The sequence below is a fragment of the Anomaloglossus baeobatrachus genome, chromosome 1, assembly GCF_048569485.1.
Source record: "Anomaloglossus baeobatrachus isolate aAnoBae1 chromosome 1, aAnoBae1.hap1, whole genome shotgun sequence".
Classification (NCBI taxonomy): domain Eukaryota; kingdom Metazoa; phylum Chordata; class Amphibia; order Anura; family Aromobatidae; genus Anomaloglossus; species Anomaloglossus baeobatrachus.
Genome location: NC_134353.1, coordinates 887,991,111 through 888,003,060, shown reverse-complemented (window position 1 = coordinate 888,003,060; position 11,950 = coordinate 887,991,111).

Here is an 11,950-nt window from a genome sequence, read left to right as displayed (position 1 = left end):
CAAACACGCACAAACACACACAAACACATGCGCACAAACACAGATTATGCTCACCTTACCTTCCGTTCCCTTGCCAGTTTCTTGGAACTTGCAGTTCGTCCGTACAAGGAATCGGGTAACCAAGGCGACCAATGCCTGACCTTCCGCACTCAGCGCGCTAACTTCAAAGGCAGGAGCCGCTTGTCTCTGATTGGCCAGCGCGCTGCCTTTGAGTAGCGCCTGACAGGGGAAGTTCCTCCCTCATCGCGATGGTTACTGGATACACATCCTTTGGAGGGAGGACCTTCCCCTGTCAGCCGCTGCTCGTTAGGTGAAATACTCGCTAACTGGGTTACTCGTTATGCGAGGTTCCACTGTATATATGTTTATATATATATAGTATATCACAAAAGTGAGTACAACCTTCACATTTTTGTAAATATTTAAATATTTTATTATATATTTTAATGGGACAACACTTGCGATCCACCTGCACGTGGTAACCCCTTAGATTGCGGTGACAATATGTGACAGTGCGATTAAATGGCCACGATGAGGAAATCGCCTTTCCCTGCCACCATCGGAAGCCCCAGGATGCGATCACAGGGAGCCGATGGTTGCCATAGTAGCGACGGGTCATGTGATGACTACTGTTGCTATCATGACGTATTTCTTGTTAACAATAATGAATCAGCGATCAGACTGCTGATCCTTATAGTCCCCTAGGTGGACTAATAGAATAAAGAAAAGTAAAAAAAAATTAAAAGAAAATAAAAAAACCTAAAAGTTCAAATCACCTCCCATTCGCCCCATTGAAAATTACATGGTAAAAAATAAAAAAATATATAATAAAAAATATACACATATTTGATATTGCCGCTTTCAGAAATGCCCAATTTATCAAACTATAAAAGTAATTAACCTGATTGGTAAATGGCCTAGTGCCCAAAAAATCCGACTGCTAAAATTACATTTTTTGGTCGTCAGAAATTTTGCACAAAATGCAATAACAAGCGATAAAAAGGTAGCATCTGGGGAAAAATAGTACCATTAAAAACATGAGTTTGAGACTCAAAAAATAAGCCATCACAGAGCTCCATATCGCAAAAAATGAGAACAGGACGCGGAAAATGGCACAAAAGTGTGCCACTTTATTTGGTCAAGAATTCCAGTCTTTTTAACCCCTTAGATAAAAATAAACCTATACAAGTTTGGTATCTGTGAAATCCTACCAACCCGAGGCATCACACCAACACATCAGTTTAGATTAGATTTCCTAAATACATGCATACAATATTTCAGTTTTTCTTGCTTAAAAAATCTGCAAAAATTTCTACATTTCTGTTTTTTATCTGTCAAAATGGGGTGCAAAGTGTACATTAATAAGAAAAAAATGAACTTTTTTGAATTTACCAAATAGCTGCAATGAAACAAAGAGTGAAAAATTTAAAGGGGTCTGAATACTTTCCGTATCCACTGTATGTGATATTACAAATGTATATTGTGTTAGGTTGTATAACATAAGCCAGTCATGAGATTCATGTAGAAGTCAATGGTCATAAGTAACGGATTAAGTGCAGAGCTGGTATTAGACAAAGTGGGGCCTTAGGCAAAATTAAAATTGGGGCCCCAAATGCTAAGATATCACACAGAAGTCTTGTAAAAATTACATATAACTGGGTGACAGAGGCTAAAAGGTGACCCCAAGTAAAATCTTATCTATATAGAGGGGAAAGCGTCTACAGTTTACTAGTTGGTGCTGTGCTCCCCTTCTACAGACCTTCATCAGTCACAGCTATTGCTTCTGTGATACACAGATACGGTATTCACTGTGTGCAGAATTATTAGGCAAGTTGTATTTTAGAGGATTTTTTTTTTATTGATCAACAACTATGTTCTCAATCAACCCAAAAGACTCAAATATCAAAGCTTAATATTTTTGGAAGTTGGAGTGTTTTTTTTTTAGATTTTGCTATCTTAGGAGGATATCTGTTTGTGCAGGTAACTATTACTGTGCAGAGTTATTAGGCAACTTAATAAAAACCGAATATATTCCCATCTCACTTGTTTATTTTCAACAGGTAAACCAATATAACTGCACAAAATTTGGAAATAAACATTTCTGACATGCAAAAACAAAACCACAAAAAATTAGTGACCAATATAGCCACCTTTCTTTCTGATGACACTCAACAGCCTACCATCCATAGATTCTGTCAGTCGCTTGATCTGTTTACGATCAACATTGCGTGCAGCAGCCACCACAGCCTCCCAGACACTGTTCCGAGAGGTGTACTGTTTTCCCTCCCTGTAGATCTTACATTTTATGAGGGACCACAGGTTCTCTATGGGGTTCAGATCAGGTGAACAAGGGGGCCATGTTATTATTTTTTCATCTTTTAGACCTTACTGGCCAGTCACGCTATGAAGTAGTTGGATGCATGTGATGGAGCATTGTCCTACATGAAAATCATATTTTCTTGAACGATGCCGACTTCTTAATGTACCACTGCTTGAAGAAGTTGTCTTCCAGAAACTGGCAGTAGGTCTGGGAGTTGAGCTTCACTCCATCCTCAACCCAACAAGGTCCAACAAGTTAATCTTTGATGATACCAGACCATACCGGTACCCAACCTCCACCTTACTGGCGCCTGAGTCGGAGTGGAGTTCTCTGCCCTTTACTGATCCAGCCTTTGGCCCATCCATCTGGCCCATCAAGAGTCACTCTCATTTCATCAGCCCATAAAACCTTTGAAAAATAAGTCTTAAGATATTTCTTGGCCCAGTCTTGACGTTTGATCTTATGTTTCTTGTTCAAAGGTGATCATTTTTCAGCCTTCCTTACCTTGGCCATGTTCCTGAGTATGGCACACCTTGTGCTTTTTGATACTCGAGTAATATTACAGCTATGAAATATGGCCAAACTGGTGGCAAATGGCATCTTGGCAGCTTCACACTTGATTTTCCTCAATTCATGGGCAGTTATTTTGCGCCTTTTTTGCCCAATACGCTCCTTGTGAGCCTGTTGGCTATTTGTCATGAAATGCTTGATTGTTCAGTGATCACAATTCAAAAGTTTGGCAATTTCAAGATTGCTGTATCCCTCTGCAAGACATCTCACAATTTTGGACTTTTCAGAGCCCATCAAATCTCTCTTCTGACCCATTTTGCCAAAGGAAAGAAAGTTGCCTAATAATTAAGCACACCTTATATAGGGTGTTGATGTCATTACACTGCACCCCTCCTCATTACAGAGATGCACATCACCTGATTTACTTAATTGCTTGGCTCTAAAGCCTATGCAGCTTAGAGTAGGACAACATGTATAAAAAGGATCATGTGATCAAAATACTCATTTGCCTAATAATTCTGCACACAGTGTATATGCTCAGAATACATTAAATACACACACAGCAACTACATTATACAGCGGGTAAAATAAGTATTGAACACATCACTAATTATTTATGTAAATATAGTTCTAAAGGTGCTATTGACATGAAAGTCTTACCAGATGTCAGTAACAACCCATTCAGTCCGCAAAGAAATCAAACACCAGCTGACATCTATCAGTAATTGGAAAGCAATCCTGCCACTTAGTGAAAAATAATATCAGCTTGTTCAACTGATGGCCTATAAAAAGGTGTATGATACAAAAGATAACACATCACTTAATTTTCTTTATACTTTTTATCAATTCATATTTCATAAATATATATCCAGTGACTGGACATTTTGTTACATTATATTCACCACCCCTTTCTCAAGCCTGCAATTTTCTTTCATCTCTGTCCTTATAACAATGCACACCATGTGACCTATAACCTATACCCAACACATAAAAACAATTAAATTCAATTTGCTTGCTACAAATATACAAATAGTATACATTAATTTCATTATTAATAATGTCAACAATAACATTGCATTATTTCTAAAAGCAGGTGTTGCAAAAAACAAACAAAAACATTTTTTTCTTTTTTTTCTCTTTTTTTCCCCCCTTTTTCTCTTAACTGCAAATCACATCATATTCACAAGAACACTTTGAATCTATATTTTTTCATTTATCACTTCAGAGGAAATAGTATCAAGGTGTTGTAAAAGAAGAAAAGCAACACTTTTTTTAATCTTATATCTAATATATAAAGCTGTGTGTATGTGTGTGTGTATGTGTGTGTGTGTGTGTGTGTGTGTGTGTGTGTATGTCCACTAAAGGAATCCGTATAGTCTCATTTACAATCACGAAACTTTGCACAGACGCCTCATGTGACTCAGGGAACATCATAGACTATGTTTTGACCGGAAAATGTAACCCCGTGCTTTACAGTTACTCTCCAAAAAAACCTTCCTTTGTTAAAGTGAATGGAGCTGCGACCTACAGATTATTAATAGCAGCTGTGATTGGTTGCTATTGTAACATAATAAATGTTTAGTATAAGAAGCTTATGTGTGAAGTAATAAGATGTCGTTGGATTTCTGTTAATGTGGATGATTATGGCTTACAGCTAGTGAAAACCCAAAAGTCATTATCTCAGGAAATTAGAATATTATATAAAACCAACTGAAAAAAATGATTTTAAACTCAGAAATGTTGGCGCCTACTGAAAAATCTGTACAGTAAATGCCTCAATACTTGGTCGAGGCTCCTTTTGCATGAATTACTGCATCAATGAGGCATGGCATGGAGGCGATCAGCCTGTGGCACTGCAGAGGTGTTATGGAAGCCCAGGTTGCTTTGATAGCAGCCTTCAGCTCATCTACATTGCTGGGTCTGGTGTCTCTCATCTTCCTCTTGACAATACTTCATAGATTCTCTATGGGGTTTAGGTCAGGCAACTTTGCTGGCCACATGCAACGACGTCGCTAACGAGGCCAGATGTGCGTCACAAATTCTGTGACCCCAACAACATCTCATTAGCGATGTTGTGGCGTGTAACTGGGCCTTTAGACGTTTCTGGAGTTGTCTATTGGTCATGAGTGGCTTGACACAAGGAATGCAAAAGTTGTAGCCCATGTCCTGGATACGTCTGTGTTTTGTGGCTCTTGAAACACTGACAGCAGCAGTCCACTCCTTGTGAATCTCCATCAAATTTTTGAATGGCCTTTTCATAACAATCCTATCAAAGCTGCGGGTATTCCAGTATCCCGGTTGCTTTTGCACCTTTTTCTACCACACTTTTTCCTTCCTCTCATCATTCCATTAATATGCTTGGATACAGCACTTTGTGATCAGGCAGCTTCTTTAGCAATGATGTTTTGTGGCTTACCCTTCCTGTGGAGTGTGTCAGTGACTGCCTTCTGGACATATGTCAAGTCAGCTGTCTTCCCCATGATTGTGTAGCCTACTGAACCAGACTGAGGGATGATTTTAAACATTTAGGAAGCCTTTGCAGGTGTTTTGTGGTAATTATTCTAATTTTCTGAGATAATGACTTTTGGGTTTTCATTGGTTATAAGCCATAATCAACAACATTAACAGAAATAAACACTTGAAATAGATCCCTCTGTGTGTAATGACTATATAATATATGCATTTCCCTTTTTGTATTGAATTACTGAAATAAATTAACTTTTTGAGGATATTCTAATTTATTGAGATGCATTTGTATTATCAAGAGAATATATCCAATACACTTCTATTGGCAACATTCCTTTTTTTGTCTGATCTACATTAATACACACAATTTCCTCCAATATCATTCATTTTAATTGAGAAATCATGTGTTTAGACTCCCAATAATGTCTTGCCAGTGTACTATCAGCAATTTTTTTATTATATTCAGTTGCCATTAGTTTTTCCTTACTATCATTTTCACCAGCCTTGTTTTGTTTGTTACCATACAATCTGATAGCTGAATGATGTTCAGTAATGCTATGTGATGTCTGTCCCACATATCCCAGTACACATGGGCATTATAAAAAAAGTGTCTCATTACCAAGAGGCCACCAAGTGAGCTGTCTTAAGACCTTTACAATCTTACTGTTGCAAAACATAGTGATGGCAAGGGTTACAGAAGAATTTGTAAACTGCTGAAAGGGGTTGTCCACTACTAGGACAACCTCTCCTGATTTTACTTGTTTCCCTCTATTAAAATAAAAGATTCTGTTCTCATCTCCCGTTCCAGCGCTGTTGGTGATCACAGTTTGGTCTCAAGTCACCTTGTGACATCACGAGAGCTCCACGTCCAATCACTGTCGTCTTCTCTCTCCCCGCCTTCGGACCAAATGAGCAATCAACAGGAATTGAGTGTCAGCCACAGCATCACTTTCTGTTAACTCATTTGGTCTGAAGGTGTGGCTAGAGAAAAGTTGACGGTGATTGTACTTGAGGCTTGCGTGATGTCACAATGTACCGTGAGCCCCAAACCGCGATTACCGACAGTGCTGGAATGGGGCAAGAACAGGAGGTGAGTACAGAGTCTTTTGTTTAAACTAGAGGAAAAAAGTGGAATTGCATCTGGTTTGGGGGCAGTAGTAGCCATATGACCTCTTGGGCTCCTGTGGGCTGCTCAGGTTCCACCATTGGAATGTCCACCCCTGCGACAGATGAGAGCGCGTCATTGAATTTGATAGATAGATATAAAAGATAACTAGATAGATGGATTGATGTGATGTGGATAGATAGACTAGTAGGAAATTAGATAGTAGGAGATAGATCAGTCATCCAATAGCAATTTTATTTTTTTGTTTTACAAAAAATAGACATAAAGTGCCTGGCTATAATGAGTAGAAACATGCAGGTCTTTGGGCTGGTGTCCAAGTCTGTGTTTCCTTGACTTCCTGGCCTTGCTCCACCAAAAGTGATAATATATACACTCTAAAAGCATACACTTAGTCCTTATATGATACCTCAGCTTTCAGGATTTAATATCAGTAGATTATGCAGCTGTGAAAGAAAGTATTTCAATGTCATGGAAACATTATCTCCACTCAGCAAAAACTGAGACCTGATAATATTTTACATTTACAGGCAAAAAAAATTCCCTTATTTATGTCTGCTAAATAGGATGGATGCTCAGTAATTAGCATTGCGATCTTTTAACATTCAGACCCGGGGCCTGAATTTGACCAGGGCCAAATCTGCATTGGACCTGGATAGATGGATGAATAGATAGATAGATAGATAGATAGATAGATAGATGGATGGATAGATAGATAGATAGGTAGATAGATAGATAGATAGTTAGATAGAGGAATAGATAGATAGATGGATAGATAGATAGATAGATAGATGGATAGATAGATAGATAGATAGATGATAGATAGATAGATAGATAGATAGAGGGATAGATAGATTTAGATCTGCAACTTTAAAAACAATTATCATTAGATGTCTGAATGGGCCACTTGGCAAATGTGTCATGAGTGTGGCATGGGCTTTTGTGATCTTGGAACATTCTTGGATCAGAAGGTCATTGTTGATCACAGATCGGCTTTAGTGCCCGCTCGCCATTTACCCTGAGTTGGAGCATATTTAAGTCCATCTGGTAATTAAGTATAAGACTCATTTCTATCCTGCAGTTGTGGCGCCCTGGACTAGCCAGGTCGTCACAGGTACTACAACACACACCCCCACCCTGAGACAGGCACATCAGCCAGACACAAAATCCTTGTTGCCTCCCTCCAGGGGATGATGTCCACACCAGGTGGGGTGGAGCCAGGCAGTTGGCCCCACCCACTGAGGAGTACACAGTCCTGGAGGCGGAAAGGAAGTGAGATCAGTGAGTGAGGAGTAGAGTTCAGTTAGGGAAGTGGTAGGAGAGGAGCAAACTGACTGTGTCAGGGTGTGTGGCCCGGGCACTAAGAGCAAGGTTGGCAGACGGTGGTGGCCGTCTGCAGGAGGGGCATATCAACGCAGAACCGTAGGACCGGGGACGAGCGGTGGCCCGCCGGTACCAAACCGGGGAGCGAAGTGAAGCCAGCTCACACTGGCAGGGCCTACGGACCCCGACCAGGTTTGGAGTCACCAGTAGAGGTCAAATCCGTCAGTGACCAGAACCCCAGGGGTTTCCTAACGGCCAAGACCCGATTGAAGGCAACCGTCCAACCAACAGAAGGAAATACAGCTACCGCCACAGCTAGAGTTCCAAGGGCCAGAGCCTGCGGGCAAAAGGGCTCCTCTGGCACATATATACGCTGGGGAGCGGGTTACTGGTGGGAATCCATCGGGACCAAACATACAAAAAGGTGCAGGGAAAGGCAGCAACCACTAACCGTCCAGTAGAAGCCACAGCAGCCGGCTGCGGGACCCGTCCATCCAGCCGTTTGGTTTACCAGAGACTTTGCGTACCTTTGTGGCTGAGTGAGTACTACCGTGCCGTCTGGCACCGCGCTGCGCAGTCCAAGCGAACCTGCACCCATCCAACCCTGCCTCCCCGTCATCTCACCGGGCCCCGGGACCACCAACCCCTACCCACGGAGGGGGAAAACAGCATCCCAGCTGCTCCCTGCCATCGCTCCCGGGATCCCCGTCACCAGCAGCGGTGGTGCCGAACCTCACCACAACCCGTGGGTGGCGTCACGGACCAAATCTCCAAACCAAGCTACCCCCTTTCACTCACGGGCGAGGAGCGCTGCTCAAGTCCCCGGATCCGGCCCACTGCTCGAGCCACCGAGCAGCCATCGCATCAGCGCCGGACCCGAGCGTTAGCGAGCGCAGCGGTGTCCTTCCCCGCCCGCGACACAGTGATCTAACAGGTAGTTGAAACCTCAGCTGCAGCTACTCTCATCTGCTATATACTGTATATCCGCTCCTCACTCATCCCTATGCCGGCTATAGCTCACTTGTAAGCTGACCATGTTGAAGTAGCTCGTCTCTACACAGGTATGGTGTTGTTTGTATTACAGCTGAAAGTTCCTTACTGAAGTAACCTAGGAGTGCTTGTTGTATTTTCCCCTTCCTGTTTGTCTTACCTGCCTCATGTTGTCTTATAGTAGTGGCGAGACTACCGTCTCGCTGGCTTTCACTAGCCAGGGTGAGTTTAGGGTCAGTGAATGCCTAGGCACGTGATTGGCACACGGGGGAAGGACCCATTTAGGGATGTTAGGGAGTGGAGGGTTCAGCCTCAGATGAGTGCTAGGAGTCCACCATTCCCTAGCGTGAGAGCCCACTGTTACATTTTTTTCTGGCATAACCTCTGTCTTGCATCGTTCATCAGGGGTCCTCCCCTTCCCCAGTGTGATACTATCTTGGTGTTCCCGCTGTGTTGTGCTGCTCTACGGGAGTCTTCCCATCACCAAGCAAGAAACCTGCAGTCACTTTCTGACAAAAAGAGATTTAACGTTGATAAATGTAGAGTAATGCAACTAGGACGGCGTAATCCTATAGCTTCGTATACGTTAAATGGAAGTAAACTTAGGACTACAGAACAGAAGGAGGACTTGGGGATTCTGGTTTCAAATAAGCTGAGCAGCAGCACTCAATGTCAGGCAGCAGCTGCAAAAGCAAACAAGATTTTAGGGTGTATAAAAAAAGAGATTAGATCCCGCGATCCCAACGTATTGTTACCCCTCTATAAATCACTTTGAAGGTCATACCTGGAATATGGGATTCAGTTTTGGACTCCACATTTAGAAAGGATATTCAGAAGTTAAAGTCAGTTTAAAGGTGGCAACTAGATTATGGCAAGAAATGGAAGGCCTCCCATATAATGAGAGGTTGGAAAAGTTGAGTTGTTTAGCTTAGAAAAAAGACAACTCAGAGGACATGTGTAGCATAAATACATGTGTAGTGATAACTGTGATGGTGGGATATGTTGTACAGTGTATCATGTTGAGTAGGTTCGTATTTTACCCTTGGTTCACTGTCCATTATTTGTATTGCTTGTGTGTACATTGTATTGTCTGTAGGTAATCACCCCCTGTAGTGTGCCTTTCCCTAAGTCTGGGGGAGGGGGCCTGGGATCCACCTACTGTAAACTCTCTGCTTACCTGGGGGATTTGTCAGTCTGTTGGAGAACTTGAAGAGAGAAGGATGAAGATTGATCCTCAGAGCTGAAGGCGCGGCTCCTCAAAGAGACCTGGACATTTATCGCTTACTGGACTATATTCATGTTTTTTATCCTCTGTATGGTGGATTATGTTATGGACTATTTGGCATGTAAATAGGAAAGGGTTCTTTACAGTTAGGGGTACTTTGCACGTTGCGACATCGCCAGCATCGGCTAGTGATGCTGAGCGCGATAGTACCCGCCCCCGTTCCACATGCGATATCTTGCGATAGCTGCCATAGCGAACATTATAACTACGGCAGCTACACACGCACTTACCTGCCCTGCGACGTCGCTCTGGCCGGCGACCCGCCTTCTTCCTAAGGGGGCGGGTTATGCGGCGTCACAGCCACGTCACACGGCAGGCGGACAATAGAAGCGGAGCGGCGGAGATCAGCGGGACGTAAACATCCTGCTCACCTCCTTCCTTCCACATAGCCTGTGGAGGCAGGTAAGGAGATGTTGTTACGGGGGCTGTCTGATAATAATCGAAAGGAGTATCAGACAGTCAGGGTCCACCGTGCAAAGACTTTGCTGCAGACTATGGCAGAGTGCAATACCTCTGTTAACTCACAGAAAGATATAATAAGAAAGTAAAGCAATTCCTCCCTTACTTGGAGGGTGTGTGGAATGATCTCTGTTAATAATCACAGAGACAAAGGCAATGTGTGCGAAATGGCACCTACCTAGGTCCGCTCTTCTAGTGGTGCAAAAGAGACGAACAGCAGCGTAAGCCGCACAAAGCTCCTACCTGCGTTCGCTCCACTAGTGTGCGAGGACACGAACCACTAGATATGGCACCTGCCTAGGTCCGCTCTTCTAGTGGTGCAAAAGAGACGAACAGCAGCGTAAGCCGCACAAAGCTCCTACCTCTGTTCGCTCCCCTAGTGTGCGAGGATACGAACAACTGCCAGACGCAGTATAAGGAACGTTACCCTAGCGGCAACGTCCACCTACGAGTACAATCACAAGGCCCAGCCAGACCATGTGCCTCAGGCACCTGCCTATGTCCGCTCCCCTAAGAGGTAAGGATACGGACAGCAGCCGAAGCTGTAAGGTATAAGAACGCTACCCTGCCGGTAGCGCTCACCTAGCATAGACAGAGGAATGCCTAGAGGAACGCGCACAGAGCGTCTACTCATATGCATGAACCAAGAGGACTGAGCACCATGCGGCGTGTGTCAGGGTCTTATATAGACTCTGTGCCTCATCCAAGATGGAGGACACCAGAGCCAATCCGCTTCCAGAACGACAGGAGTGACGTCATGCTGGCCTATCACCGAGCAAGACGTCACAAGCACATGACCAGCGACCAATCGGCATAGAAGGTGTCAGAGACATGTGACCTCGTGTCAGCGATGATGTCACCCGCACATGTGCAATGGCTCCAAGATTGGACTTAGTCTCCGGTGCTCGCACATGTGCAGTAGCAAGAAATCTGGACTTAGTCTCCAGCGCTCGCACATGTGCAGTAGCAAGAAATCTGGACTTAGTCTCCAGCGCTCGCACATGTGCAGTAGCAAGAAATCTGGACATAGTCTCCAGTGCTCGCAGCAACCGTAACAGTACCTCCCCCTCAAGGGCCCCCCTCCCGGCGACGCAGATAATCGGCAACTAAGTCGGGAGCATGGACAGCCTCCTCAGGCTCCCAAGAGCGATGTTCCGGGCCATAGCCCTCCCAATCTATCAAGAAGAACCTGCGCCCTCTAACCATCTTAGAACCAACTATGGCTCGTACCTCATAGCTAGAGCGAGAGGAATCAGAGGCAGGAGAGTGCACTTCACGAGCGTGAGGTAAAATAGCCGGCTTTAGCAGTGAGACATGGAATTTGTCATGAATCCTAAGATGGACAGGTAACTTCAATTGATAGACTACAGGATTTACCTGTCGAAGAACCTCATAAGGACCCAGGAAGCGAGGAGCAAATTTGACAGAGCTCACTCTAAGTCTCACGTGTTTTGCAGAGAGCCACACAAAGTCC